This window comes from Periplaneta americana, chromosome 15 (assembly GCF_040183065.1).
Source record: "Periplaneta americana isolate PAMFEO1 chromosome 15, P.americana_PAMFEO1_priV1, whole genome shotgun sequence".
NCBI classification, from domain to species: domain Eukaryota; kingdom Metazoa; phylum Arthropoda; class Insecta; order Blattodea; family Blattidae; genus Periplaneta; species Periplaneta americana.
Genome location: NC_091131.1, coordinates 134,919,958 through 134,934,353, shown reverse-complemented (window position 1 = coordinate 134,934,353; position 14,396 = coordinate 134,919,958). Strand labels below are relative to the sequence as shown.

The 14,396-nt window shown below is 34.9% G+C and overlaps 1 protein-coding gene across 3 annotated transcripts in view; it reads right to left on the bottom strand.

The window, feature by feature from the left end:
• The window catches only part of LOC138715363 (tudor domain-containing protein 5-like), a 148,401-nt gene that overhangs the window by 20,606 nt on the left and 113,399 nt on the right, over window positions 1–14,396 (bottom strand). For 2 of the 3 annotated variants that reach the window (XM_069848199.1, XM_069848200.1), the window contains exons 5-6: window positions 13,073–13,268; window positions 4,649–4,784 (exon numbers count right to left, since the gene is read on the bottom strand). The exons of the other annotated variant lie outside the window; for it this stretch is intronic. The gene's annotated coding sequence lies outside the window, so the exon portion shown is untranslated. The remainder of the gene's footprint in view (window positions 1–4,648; window positions 4,785–13,072; window positions 13,269–14,396) is intronic. 3 annotated transcript variants of the gene reach the window in all.

The following is a 14,396-nucleotide window of genomic DNA, read 5'->3' as shown; positions in this document are numbered from 1 at the left end:
CCTGAAATTTCAAAAAGACGACAGTACACGTTTAAAATGAAAAAAAATATATATTAAAATTATATAATTAATTATAATTTGTTATTTATCCATGACCATAACGAAAAACATGCCTTTACTAAATCCTTTTGCGTTTGTAAAGTAGGCTTTTATTCAATATTACTTTATTCCACTAGTGAGATAAAGACTTTACCTCACAGTTTGAACTTTAGCTCACAGTTCACTAGTATTTTGCTAGTACCCGGTCACACACGTATAATTTCCATTCAACTATTATTCAAGAAGTTAATATATTAGTTACTAGATGTCACTACCTCTACTTCTTTATTACCATTTCTTAAATATACATACACTCAATCTCTATTACGTCGTAATTTGTGCATTGCATTCATATCTAATATGTTTTTTTTTTTTTTTTTTTTTTTTTTTTAATTTTGTAATAATTTACCTTTTGGGATGCGAGGAAACTCGAACCTGCGAAGTTGGGTTTACAGGATTTTAAAACAACACGCGTTAGCCAACTGAGCTAAACAGACATGATGATAAACCACGTTTTAATATGCCTCTTAAGTTTACAGAAGTAAAATAAGAAATTATTTTAACCACATTAGTCCCATGAACACTTCTAAATAATACCTGAAACTTCAAAAAGACAAAAATACACGTTTAAAATGAAAAAAAAAAAATATATATATATATATATATTAAAATTATATAGTTAATTATAATTTGTTATTTATCCAACGCCTTAGATATCATTCTTCACTAATCATGGCCTCCTACATCATAACCTACCTAGTACACGTATCGATTCTAAAATCCATGCCATGATATGTGATTATATGAGAACTTATTTTCAACATATTTTCTTTTATAAAACATAATTTTTCGTTATGGTCATGAATAAAATTACGTATGGTACTTGTGAGCGTGATCTTTATTGCAGTCATGTAACTTAAGCACTTGGCTAATGCCTCGTGCTTAAATCTTTCCACTCGCGCAATAAAGATGCACTTACCTCACAAGTACCATAAATAACTATTATCCAACGCCTTAGATACCATTCTTCACTAATCATGGCCTCCTACATCATAACCTATCTAGTACACATATCGATTCTAAAATCCATGCAATGATACGTGATTATATGAGGACTTATTTTCAACATATTTTCTTTTATAAAACATAATTTTTCGTTATGGTCATGGACAAAATTACGTATGGTACTTGTGAGCGTGATCTTTATTGCACTCGTGTAATTTAAGCGCTCGGCTGAAGCCTCGTGCTTAAATCTTTCCATTCGCACAATAAAGATGCACTTACCTCACAAGTACCATAAATAACTATTATCTATACTAAATTCAATTATAAAAAGAGGGCGTTTGTGTTTTTGTATGAGGCAATCTTAGAAAACTATTTAACCGATCTGGAAAGTTTTTTCATCATTGGAAAGTATAGTTCCTTTAGATGGACATAGGCTTTATTCATTAGAGAAGTGAATTGAGGACAGGGCACAAACGCATCATAAGGAAGGACTAAAAGAGATTTTTAAGCACAGAAAACTTTATATACTGTTGAAACTAAAGGTGAATGAGCGATATGTAGTTAAATCTAATGCTATTTGAAGGAAATTAAATTTGATGTCTGATTTGCATTGTGTTTATGAACAAATGAAAGTCAGAGATGAAATAATTTTACAAATACACACACGGCACATATTTAGTATTAATTATTCAGTAAGATACCGGTACATATTTTTATTGCTTAATTACACACTTGAGTGAACTACGATAATGTATACTTAAACTTTATTTGGTCCACATCAAAGATTAATTTTTACTGCATTTTATTTTTTTGTCCATGGAACATAATCGAAATTTTACAAATGTTGTCGTAAAAGACGAGTATTTTCCCTGGATCAAAATTAAAATACAAAGGAGTAAAAAACAGTATTTTACCTTGGAGCTCACTGGAGCTGTTCATTTTCTAGATCATCAATGTCATTTTACAAACTATCAAGAAATGGTGTTCTTGTGATCATCATTTACCCACATTTGTTTCCTATGGTTCTTAAAAAATAATATTTGTGTATCATGTCAACTTTAATGTCTTTTTATTTATGTAAACAAAGATGTGCAATGGGACCAACAGAAAAAAATTTCCTTCACACACAATCCAAGCTATATTCATATTGGTTTGGAGTGATTTGTTAAGGAATGTATTCAAGACTAAATTAGAAACATGTTAAAAGAATTATTCGTGCATAAAAACGATACCATGGTACCATGTAACGCCAAGATGAGAAGGCCACAACCTCTGAAAACCTCTACTGCACACCTTTCGTATTAATGTCTCTCACTGCAGCAAATAGACCGAGAATAGTTTTCACATCTATTTCCTACAGATTTCCAACATGTTGAACATCATAATGAACAAGCCTTAGCTTTCAGTTTAACATAATTTTTAAACTATTTTAATCTTACAACTTTGGCACATTGCTTGCCATTTTAATATATTGTTTACATTATAACTATATTTACTGGAATGTTTTTTACTTGAATGTTATTTTAATACTATGTACGCCATTGAACTCCTAAAAAAAGCAAGCAAGATTAAACTTTTACTTGTGTCTTATATGTGTTTTGTATCTTTATATCTTTTTCACCTACGTTCAATTGTACTTGTTTATTAGTAAACTATAAAAAAAGTCGAAAATATTCGTGATGCTTATTAATATATTGTAATTTGATGTAACAGAATCTACTTCTGCTGCCTTAACCTGATAAGTGATTGAATGAAAATAAAAACCAACTATTTGATATTATTATCCATTATTTCAGTATTACAAAATTGGATTGAATTCGGCGTAGCTCAGTGGTCAGAGCGGTTGGTACGTAGAACCAAGGACCCGGGTTCGATCCCTAGCGCCGGAACGAATTTTTCTCCTCAAATATTAATTGTCAATATCGCAGATATTATTCTGTAGGACAAATTAATAAATCTATAATATGCAAGTGTAGATGGCAGAGCAATGTGCTTTCACAATAGAGACCTATTTCAAGAATGATTTTTAAACTGCTACACAGCATATATTCAGACGACACTTCAACTTTGGTCACCATGGAAAAGTGCCAGATGCTTGCACCATTGCAATGTGAGTTAGTTCCTTTAGAAACACAGCATCTGCCTGTAATCATAAAACAGGGCGGAGGGAAAGGACAGTACAAAAGACCTTTTCCAGTAAGTAATTTCTCGATATGATGACATCTTTTGACCATTCCGGTCCCGGATCTGACATCTGTCAACTTCTTCTCATGGGGTTTGGGGGTGCGTCAAGCAAGAAGTCTTCCAAACACGTCCTATCACCAGCTTGGAATTGAAGAACCTTATCAGAGCTGCAGTCAACACTATCCCTGGCTATATATACGAAGGGAGTAATTGACAACTTCCAACATTGCTTGGAAGAATGTATGGTGTGGTGAGTATTTGCCAGTGGTCATATTCAAGCACTGACACGTAAATGGCATTCTTTTCTCTTGTATTTGACACTAAGAGAACTAAATAAATGGCAGTCAAAAAACTTAAAATTGTTTAACGACACGTTAAAAGTATTAAAATTTTAAGTTTTTTAAACAAAGTGTTAACGTGAACCAGAATCAATAAATGGCAGTTGTTCACTTATGCTATGAGGTTAAAAATGGGCTATGAAGGATGCCGCACTCTTTACAAATTAAGTGCATGGACATCATAAATCAGGTTACAAATACACTCACAACTAAATTAAATTTAAAATTAAAATCAAAATACTCGTAATTCTACCTCCAACAAAATAACTACAAAAACAATAGTCACGACAGAACACCAATACTCGCTGTAACACAGCAATGAAGATCCAACACTTCCGAATAAACAAAACAACTGGCTACAATATGTTCACTGTGAAACAGTCGGCAATGCTAACCTGTCGCCATGGACTCTGATTGGCTGGTTCAAGCAGTGATACCTTGAAGCAGCTGAACTTCAATACTTTTCTAGTTTTGGATAGACTTTAATCTTGTGTATCATTATCCAAGAATGTCAGTTATGCATGTCAGAAACGTAAGTGGTGTACAAAAACAATGTTGGGGGCTGATTTACTTAGGGTATTCGCAACATTCCAGTATTTTTCTATCCTCCTGAGTCCTAAGAGTATAGTGTACTATTTACCATACTTCTTACATGATTATGATATAAGATGTATGTGCAGAGACCCGAAGTATGGTATAATATACCTGCATTTGTGTCCTAACTAACCTGCAGAATTATTTCAGCATTTTTCCTCATGTCAGTGACTTTTTTTGAAGTGCAGGATTATAATGAACCTTAAAATTAAACAACAAATGTCTCAGGACTCAGGAGGCTATATGGTAATTCACAATCACCAATGGTGCAACAGTTCTGGAAAACTACTCCACTGTATCATCTTCCTCAGGACATCATAACACACTAAACATTTAATACAGCAAGCAACCACGAGGATTCCTGAAGTAGAGACTGATACTCGAGTTTTTACCAGCATACAAGACAGCTATAATTTAGTGATCTACACAATGCATCAAAAACACAAGCAGGAAATTTATCTTTATGTAAGAAATTATAAATGACTTACTTGCAGGGCTTGAAATAAACTTTTATTCCATACACTGAGCAATGACCGCAACTGAGTCACCGACTGCAGTGGAATGAGACTGACGTTTCCTACTATATATTCATTAGCATTCCTTGGAAGCCCAATAATGTTGCACCTACAAGAAGGAAAACAAATTGTAAATATTTACACCTTACTTGATTATTTTGGAGCAATGAAATACTTAACAGACAGCCTTCATATCTCGATTCTTCCTGAGTAACACATCCTGTTACTTTTCGGAGTATTGGCAGCAAAATACAGAGTGAATCAAAAGTCTGAAACCATATAAATATCTTCCTTATGCTTGATTTTCGATTACTATTGGTGTTACCAGTATCTGTAAGACCAAATGCTCTACCAGTGACACATTCGATTCTATCCCTCAGCTATCTCAAAGGCCGCTATTTTGAATCCAACTTTGAAATTTTAAATGGAAAGGGGGTCAATGTAGGTACTGAAAATCATGTGAAATTTTCTGAGAAAAACAATGGTGCAATCCGTTTTGAGTATCTCTAATTGTTTTAAAGTTATTTAAAGATAACTGTAATAATGACACAAACATTAGTTACTGCATCTACAGATATTTTGTACAGTACTAAGAAGGCTTTGGAAAAGGTATTTTTATGCAATTCTGGTAATCAACTTTTCCTGCTTTACTGTATGGTTAACCTGTGACAGTTTCAATGCATTGTTGTGATTATTTGAAGCTTTCCTATAACAAATTTCTTGATTTTCGTGATGACATTATCGAAAGAGGTAAGAATTGATATCATTCTTCATTCTGGTAGGTTAAGCCACAGAAATATTGCAGCAGACTGGACGAACAGTTCCCTGAACATTGGGTTGGTTGACATGGACCGGTAGAATGACTGGCCAGGTCTCCAGATTTAACACCTCTTGATTTTCTCTTTTGGGGTTATATAAAGGGCTTGATAGGATGAAGAGAAAATTGAAAATGTGAAACATTTAAAGAACCGTATCATTGAAGCCTGTGCTAAAGTCACCCCGGAAATGCTACAAAATGTTCTATCCACATCGTCGCTGTCAAATTGCGTGGGTGAGGTTGATAATCAGAAACCTGATTTCTTCGAGGGTTGTGCAACATACGATCTGTACAGGTATCATTCCTTTCTAGTAGGTACGCGATTTTTGTGTGTTAATGTTGTGAGAACTTCAATACAGAAAATGACAAACAATAAGATAATACGGTCAAGCATTAAGTCCGTACAATCACCACTCAACTGACCCACAATGCTGACAACATGGTTGTTACTCAGAGAATTTTAACCCCGAAAATTAAATTTTACCATTGATGGAGATCTAAAGCCACTAGATATAATGGAAAACACTTTAGCATTAATAACCGGTAACAATGCTTTGTGAAACTTACAAAAACATGGCTGTCAAGTATGGACTTATCAACATATAGCTCGCAAGGCATGGACTTATAACATCTGACCCGCACATTGATATGCATGTCTCATCCAAGACAGTCTAGAAACTGGACTTATCAACGTTTAATTCACACAACTTTTTCCCCATACATAGTACATGGGTAAAACAACACATTGCACTGCCAATTTCAAAATCATCGAAAATGGACTTATCAACTTTCAGCACGCAGGAAACATAGGAAAGTTTTCTCTCTGAAGTTTGCGATACCGGTATAAAAAAAACAGATAACTCTTCTTCCTAACAAAGAAAATCTACTCCTTAAAGCAGACCTGCAGAACTGTAGCTCCTGAGAGCGACTTCTTTCCTCCCCTTTCTTACCCTACCCCCCTTTTCTACCTGTGCGGTCATGGTGTTCTAGTTACGCTCGGCTGCATCAACATTCATTCTTGCGGCGGAAGTCGATCATCCCCAATAGAAGTGGAGTGAGGCTGACGTCATAGTTCCCCTACTTGCGAGTTCTGCAGGCCTGCCTTAAAGTAAACCTGTTACAAATGCTAGATATTGAGCATTATACAGATCTACTGGAAGATGTCAAAAAAGATGACACTCCAAAAGATGTACTGAAATCATTAGCCTTAGAAACAATCCATACAAGATTCCCAGAACAACAATGGCTCCATATTTTTACTGACGGCTCCTTGCTAACAAATCAAATGAGCAGGTGCTGGAGCTACATGCCGTCTTGTTCTCCTTTTACAAACCCCTTGGATTTAGTACTACAAATTTTGATGGAGAAGTCGAGGCCATACGTACGACACTTCAAAATCTTCTATACAGAATAGCTCAATTCCAGCAAGCAATAATTCTTTCTGACTCAAAAGCAGCCATTTTAGCTATAACATCCATTTTAACACCAAAAAGTCAACAAATTCTTGAGTACTGGAAATGCTATTTCACCTCAACAACCTAAAGAAAAAAATAGTTTTTCAATGGATACCAGCACATTGCGTATTGACTCACAACGACGCTGCTGATTATCTTGCCAAAAAGGGCTGTGGTACTATTCAAAAACCTGCTACACAATTATCCTATTATACAACAAAAAGAATACTTATTTCACAATGTCACAAAATTATAACAAATCATCATCTCCAAATTTCCAAAAATAAAAGATGGGAATCTGTCTCAACCCAAAATATCCCTGGATACCCAAGGAAGAATGCAGTTGCAATTTTTAGACTGTTCAAGGGCCACAACTACTTGGCCAAGCATCTCAACAGGATTGGAATATCTCCTTTACCACTCTGCCCCTTATATGATCTTCAAGAGGAAATGGATCAAAATAATCTTCAACACTGCCCAACTACTATCAATTTGGCGTCCTTGAGTGAAAAATACTGGAGAGTGAGAGAATTAATGATTTCATTGTCAGAAATTCAGCATTAGCAGACAACAACAACAACTTTTAGCACACAGTGCTTCAATTGTATCCACAGCAGGGAAAAGAGTTAACGTGTTTTACATTGACCAAGAAACTTCGGTATTCAATATCTACAAACTTGCAAACTCATTAAGTTCCTCTGTACGAACTGTGTAAATTGAAAAAAAAAAGTTGAATATCTTAATTATTATTGCTTCAGCATCAAAGGAAAAGATCAGACCCATGATGTAAACAATTATGAAATATGTGAACAGGACATCCATCTCCAACAATCTTTTATTCTGCAAGTCTCCCTGCAAATACTAAATACATTATTCCCCGGTTTTCTCTTCAACCACCAAAATTCACATTTTCATTGTCTCCTGAAAATGCACAAGTTTTTATTGTAAACCATACTGATTTAGTATATTTAATGACTAATATGCAATTGCTAATAGTTTCAGCTATTTTGTTTGATGTTGAGTTCTAAAATCTTTGTTTGAATCCTCCAGCATTATAATCAAAACACTGAACAAGAATAGGAAAGATCTTTTAAGTTTCTATGATTGCTACCATCTGTTGCAAGCTCAAAACACGAAATTCCACCTAACGCTTGAATTACAATATTTGTAGCATGTGGAGCCAGAACCTGATTCACTACCACTTACATTTTTGTCTTAGCACAAGGAAACTTTTTTGCAACTTCAGAATCATCAAACAATTTCTGGTTAAGACTAGAAGTGCAGTTACTTGATCAGTAGCCCGTAGCTATTATGATGTTTAACAGTATGAAATGCTAGGGCACCTTCTGCAGCACTCACTTTTTCATTTAGTTTTGTTTCCTTAACAGCAAAGAAAGATGTGACCAGGGGCGACTCTACAATAAGAACTGCAGAGCTGCAGAACCGCCATTTACATGGACAAGTAAAATAAAAATGTAGAACGTGCTTTTATGTAATCTAGTTCATTGTTTCATTTATTTTTCCAATTCATTCTCCTTCGATTCGAGAATTTACTATCTGTAGGAACCTTGAACTGCTCGAGAATTTTATCTGTAGTGTACTTTTCGGATCTGTGATTGGCAGTCCTCGAGCTCAATGTAGGATAGTCGGCTGCAGAAAATTGGTTTTCTTGACTGTCCCATAAGACTGCATTAGAGCTGTAACCGAAGCAGCTCTCTCCAAATATACAAAAGAACTGCCAACATCCTCATCTCTGCGTTAGGAGAACACATAGGCTTCTGGACTTGCTGTATATCATTACAGTTTCAGTGTGTTATACAGTACTGTGGGTGGTGTGATGTGATTAATCGGTGTGTCTAAGAAAATATTTTATATTAAAAATGAATGAAATGAAAACCTAATCGACCAACCCTTTTCGAAATTAAAAGAGAAATTACACGTTAACTTAAGAAATTAGGACGTCCTACACTAAATTTAAATATTGAAATTTCTGGAAAAAGTCGAGGAAATCGTGTAGCCTACTAGTCATTTTAATACCGAAATGTGTAATGGAAACGATTGGTTTTTTGCTGCGCTCATGAAAACGCTTTCTCCCCCACCCGTGTCTTCTGTTTAGAGGAGACAATACATGGACAAAGACCAGAGTGAAGAATTTAGTTAATTTGACTTAAAAAAATAGAAAGCATAAAAATTCGAAAACTCATTTCAAGTCGAACAAAAATTGTCACTGCTACAGATATTAAAATATTCTAACACAGCTTGATTCTGCATATTGGATTAAAATTCAGAAACAAGATGAAAATTTTCATAAAAATAGATATGGTCTATCTAAATTAATTAACTATGTGAAATTCTGTGCTGCATTTGAATTAATGATGCAAGGACTTGTCGAATCAGATGATTCAACAAACCGCGGTATATTTCGGGGTTTGACTGATTTTACTCCACATTTAGATTAAACTTTCAAAGATCATTTATAAGGCTCGTCACAATTCAAAGGAACTACGAAAACAATTCAAAATGAATTGCTGGATAGCAATAAAATGATTGGAAATTTATCTTCATTGCCATCAAAACATGACACTGAAAGTTTGGTGCAAACTATCTTAATGGAATATAGGCTTAACGGAAATTCAGTCATAATTGAACCACATAAATTAATTGTGCTGGTTAATGGCGGGGCTAACGTAATGAGTGGGAAACACGGAGAATTTGTATTGTGTGTTCCACAGTTGATTTCTTGCACTGTTATGCCAAAGAATTAAATTTAATAATGCAGCAAACATGTTCACAAACTATTCAAGTTATGATACTTTATTGCAAATCTGTAGGAACTCCCAGCTCTCTGACGTGTGTGTGTGTGTGTGTGTGTGTGTGTATGTGTGTGTGTATCTAATGCTCTGGATTTAACAATGAAGTCATCATCCTTCTTGCTTCCCAATATTTTGATGGAAGGTCCACAAATGTCCTAAGAGTTTCACAATTAGCCAGGTGCTCCATCTCCATGTCCTCTTCTCTGGTGCACAGTAAGCATTTAGGTGAATTCAATACTCCAATACGATGGAGGTGTTTACTGAGGCAATCATGACCAGTAAACAATCTAAACATGGCCACGGCAGATTTTCGAGGTAGATCAGGAATTAGTTTTGGATCTTTGAATGATTCTTTCCATTTAAGACGTGATAATGTCTTATAGGCCTAATTCCATCTGCCAGAACGGGTGTAGGCTATAAAAGTTGACGTGACGAAATTCGGTAGGAGTTAAAAGTGTTCGAATGATAGAAAGTTCTTGATAGTTGTTCATTCATGTTATCAACATGTGGGGCATATCTCCACTACATGACTATCGGGTGGGAGAGGTGTAGCCTATGGAATGGGTAAAGCACATGGATTGTTGGAGTTCAATTTCGAGTGCACACTCAACTTCGAGAAGGGGCTGTAAATACACGCATTATACGATTTAGATGCAATGAACAGCATGCGTTTGCTAATTACACTATTTTTTCATGCAGAACTGCCAACCTTTGTAACTGCAGGCTGCTACTGGATGTGACTCTTGAAGATTCCACTGCATTGTGAATGTTAGATTTGTGCTTACCTACTTCCCACATAGGAATCCAAATCACCAATACTATAGCAATAAAACATTCATACACTTCACACTTTGCTTCATGGATGATCCGTTCTTTAATAAAGCATGGATACTTCACTCTCAAATTATCAGTACATTTACATTTTCGTTTTTGCAACATGGTCGTAAACACAGATATCCTACAAATTGTAACCACATACTATTTTGGCTGTGATGCTATTAAAAATGGCTGACTTGACTGTGGCATTGGTTATATCCATTATCCATGCTGTAAAAACGAAAGTTCAGTGAAAACACAAACCAAACGAAGAACTAAAGAGTACTGATTGCAAACATTATATATTCTGTCTCTGAAACATGCGGAGTGTGTGCTTTTCTCTTTTATTTATTAATACTCTTGTCATTGGTTACAGGACATTATAACAATCAATAACACGAATTATAAAGAACTAAATATTCAAGTCATGTTTTAAAAAATGCCAGACAAAAGTCAATTTTAAAATGCCTGGTAGACAGGAGGACAAGGTCAAAAAAGGTGGACATGTCCTTCAAAAACCAGACTCCTGGTCACCCTGCTTAAGATTTGTATGCATTTAAAATTCGGGGAAAAAGTATGGGATTGCTGCTTTTACTTTTTATCATCATCATCATGGATTGGACTCTCTTACCCATGCATCTTCAAGATTTATAGCTGTTCTGTTATTTTCGACATAAAAATTATTTATCCACTTTCAAGTGGATGAGAGATAATTCTGCATCATTGCTGAACAAAGTCACAATTCAGTACTGCCTCCAACATATTCACCCAAAAGCTGGTAGATTTATTAAAAAGGAAAGTCATCAGTAAATATTACTTATGCCATCACTCAAGGTTATATACATAATTTCTCTGAAACAACTATTTAAAAGAAATAGGCTACAGTCTATACTGTTTCATTTGTCATTTTATCTTCTGTATAAATAAAATTGGAAAATCAAAGAGGTGATTTTCAGAAATGCACTTTTTTACATTATTTGTTAAAAACATTAATTTTTAAAACAAAAATTACCATAATTTATATGGGCTATTCCATATGAAATCGATCAGCAAAAAACCTCGCATTTTTTTAATACTCTAATTTTTTCCCTATTTATACAAGGTGCTGAGGCGAGTGCATTTTCAAAAATATACTATCGAAAGTCAAACGGTTTTCGTACTATTGAGCGACAAAGTTAGCGTATTTTATAAAAACAAGCCTCTTTCAGCACTCAGAACTCTGGAACCATTTAATGCAGAACATTGAACGAGAGCTCATTTTGAAGCAGACATTTGGTAGGTTATGTTAAGAAGTAATCCTTATTTTTATTGTATACAGAGTGGCAGATAATCTGATTTTACTTACTTTTAGGCTTTTTGCCCATTTGTAAAAATGTAAAAAATATTGAGAAAAAACCTTGCATTATTAAGAGGGATTCGGCATTGTTTGCTTAGTGGCTCGGCAATAAGTTTCGAGGGTATTAAATAAATTATTTTCACATGCTTAGACTTGAACGATGCAATACCGCATGAACTGGCCGAGAGCTGAAGATAAGCGAGCGTTGGGCGCCATTTTACTCCTGTGTTTATGAAAACTTATGATAAAGCTAGCCCAGCTATGCGCTACTAGACAAAACATCACGTGTTTGTCTCCTGGCCTTGCTTGCCTAGGGTAGCTCCCGCCTCACAGTCAGCTGTTAGTTCACGCGCATACTATTTATTTTCTTTATTTGATATTTTCAATACTTTCTTATCAACGGTGCACCAGTAAAAAATATGTGTTTATTTGTACCTTCAAAGCGGAATATAACCATATATTTTAAAAATATTTTTTCGTGGGCAAAGACATCTTAATGAAGAAAAATCTAAATTTCTCCATTTCCATAAAAAGTAAGAAAAACTGTTTACATGTCAATATAAACTTTAATTTCTCAGCATCAAAATAAACCATGATTTTGATCATTGGGTGAAAGGGTTTCGGAGCCACAACAGTTTAAAGTTGCTAATTTTATGAAAATACAATAAATTTAAAAACTATGAAGTTCTGATGCCTCAAACTTTGCACAAAGCATTGTATCACAGTTGTCAACGGACAGAAAAAGTGTCATTGTATTTAAAAATTGCAAGGTCAATTTTCTCTATATTTCGGTCGATTTGAGATGGAATAGCCCATATGCATTATTCGTCGATGAACTGACAGCCTACATACTGAATATTAACAAAATCTGTCCAATAACTTATGAAAAATTTCTGTACACAAATGGATGGACAAATAAGCAAGCAGAATGCCAAAAAATCACCTTTTCAGTATCAGAGATGCTGAAAATATTTAAATCTCGAAACATACATTTTGCAGCATTACAATGATTTCTCTCGATCCTTTGTATAGTGAAAAAGTGAAAAGTCATAATGAACTGGACTTCTAAAGTGTATGCCTTCATTTCGATAATTTCTATACTTTACAGCATATGTGGATGTACTGGTAAATCTGAGAGATAATTGAAATAAAAATACTTACCCATCAAGAGGCTCGAAGATAGTGGATTCCTTTCTTCGTTCTATTTCAGAGAATGGTAGTCGAATACCCTTTGCATCCAATATTTTTATAATTACGTGACGTCCACTGAAGTCTGTGAAGGCTCGCACTATTTCGTCAACACTTAAGTACGCTCTATTGGAAAAGTTAATCAAGTGAACGATCTTGTTTGCCATTTCTGAAATATTAGGAATTAAGAACATCAGATGTAGTTATATAACTGAATGCGTTAATAGAAAAACTATACAATTCCTGTGAAAATGCCTTTCCTGTTTTAAAACATATTGTTTGAAAAGATATAGCTGCTGATAGGATAAGCTGTCTACAATACTGTATTATGAAATACTTCTTAAAAATAAAGCTTGGTTTCCAAAGGTTCCACATACAGTAGATTAGATTTTACTCTACTCTGCTAGTCAACAGTGTGGAATCTCTTTTCTGTTGGATACAGCCTGTGATAAGGAATTCATTTTCTCAGTGATAAGATGATTACTAACATCTGAATTTTAACGTACCATATTGGCCCAAAAATAGGCCACACCCTTAAAATTCGTCGAGGGAGAAAAATAAAAAAGACAATAATCAGAGAGACTGAGGGGAAGAAAAATTACTGATATGCAATTTTATTTCATCCAACCTATCTAGGGTAGTAAAAGGTGCGGCAATGAATCGAGCAATTTTGCAACAACACTTATTTTGATTTGGCTTGAGTGGGGAGAATGACGCTACTGCCATCTGGTAGAACACTTTAAAGCATTTCAGTTACAATGGTGACAGTTACGTAATCACTCAGCATGAATTTCAGAGAGTGTTTGGGGTTCATCGCAATGATGCTGTTTCATCAGCTAATGCCATCAAGATCTGGAAGATCTGGGTTCGTAACTTTGAGGCTACTGGTTCTATACAAAAGAAAAAAAGGTGGTAGTGTGAAAACAGTATGTACACCTGACAACATAGTGGCAGTGAGTGAGGCCATTGAACAGAGTCCATGCCAGTCTGCGTGTCGTCCTTCTGTGTCACTTGGGCTTTCCATCGCAGCATTTGTCGGATTTTACATAATGATGCTAATGGCTTCATTGCCAGATGCAAGGCACTAAACAACAACAATGATCTTCACTTCCACCCTCATAGGATTCAAATTATTCATGCACTACAGGAACAGGGCCATGGAAACAGACTTCAATTCTGTCAGACTCTTCTGCAGTTAATTAATGAAAATCAGAATCTCATTAACAACTTACTGATGAGCGATGAAGCCCATTTTCATTTATTAGGTTTATTAACAAACAAAATTTCCGTTATTGGT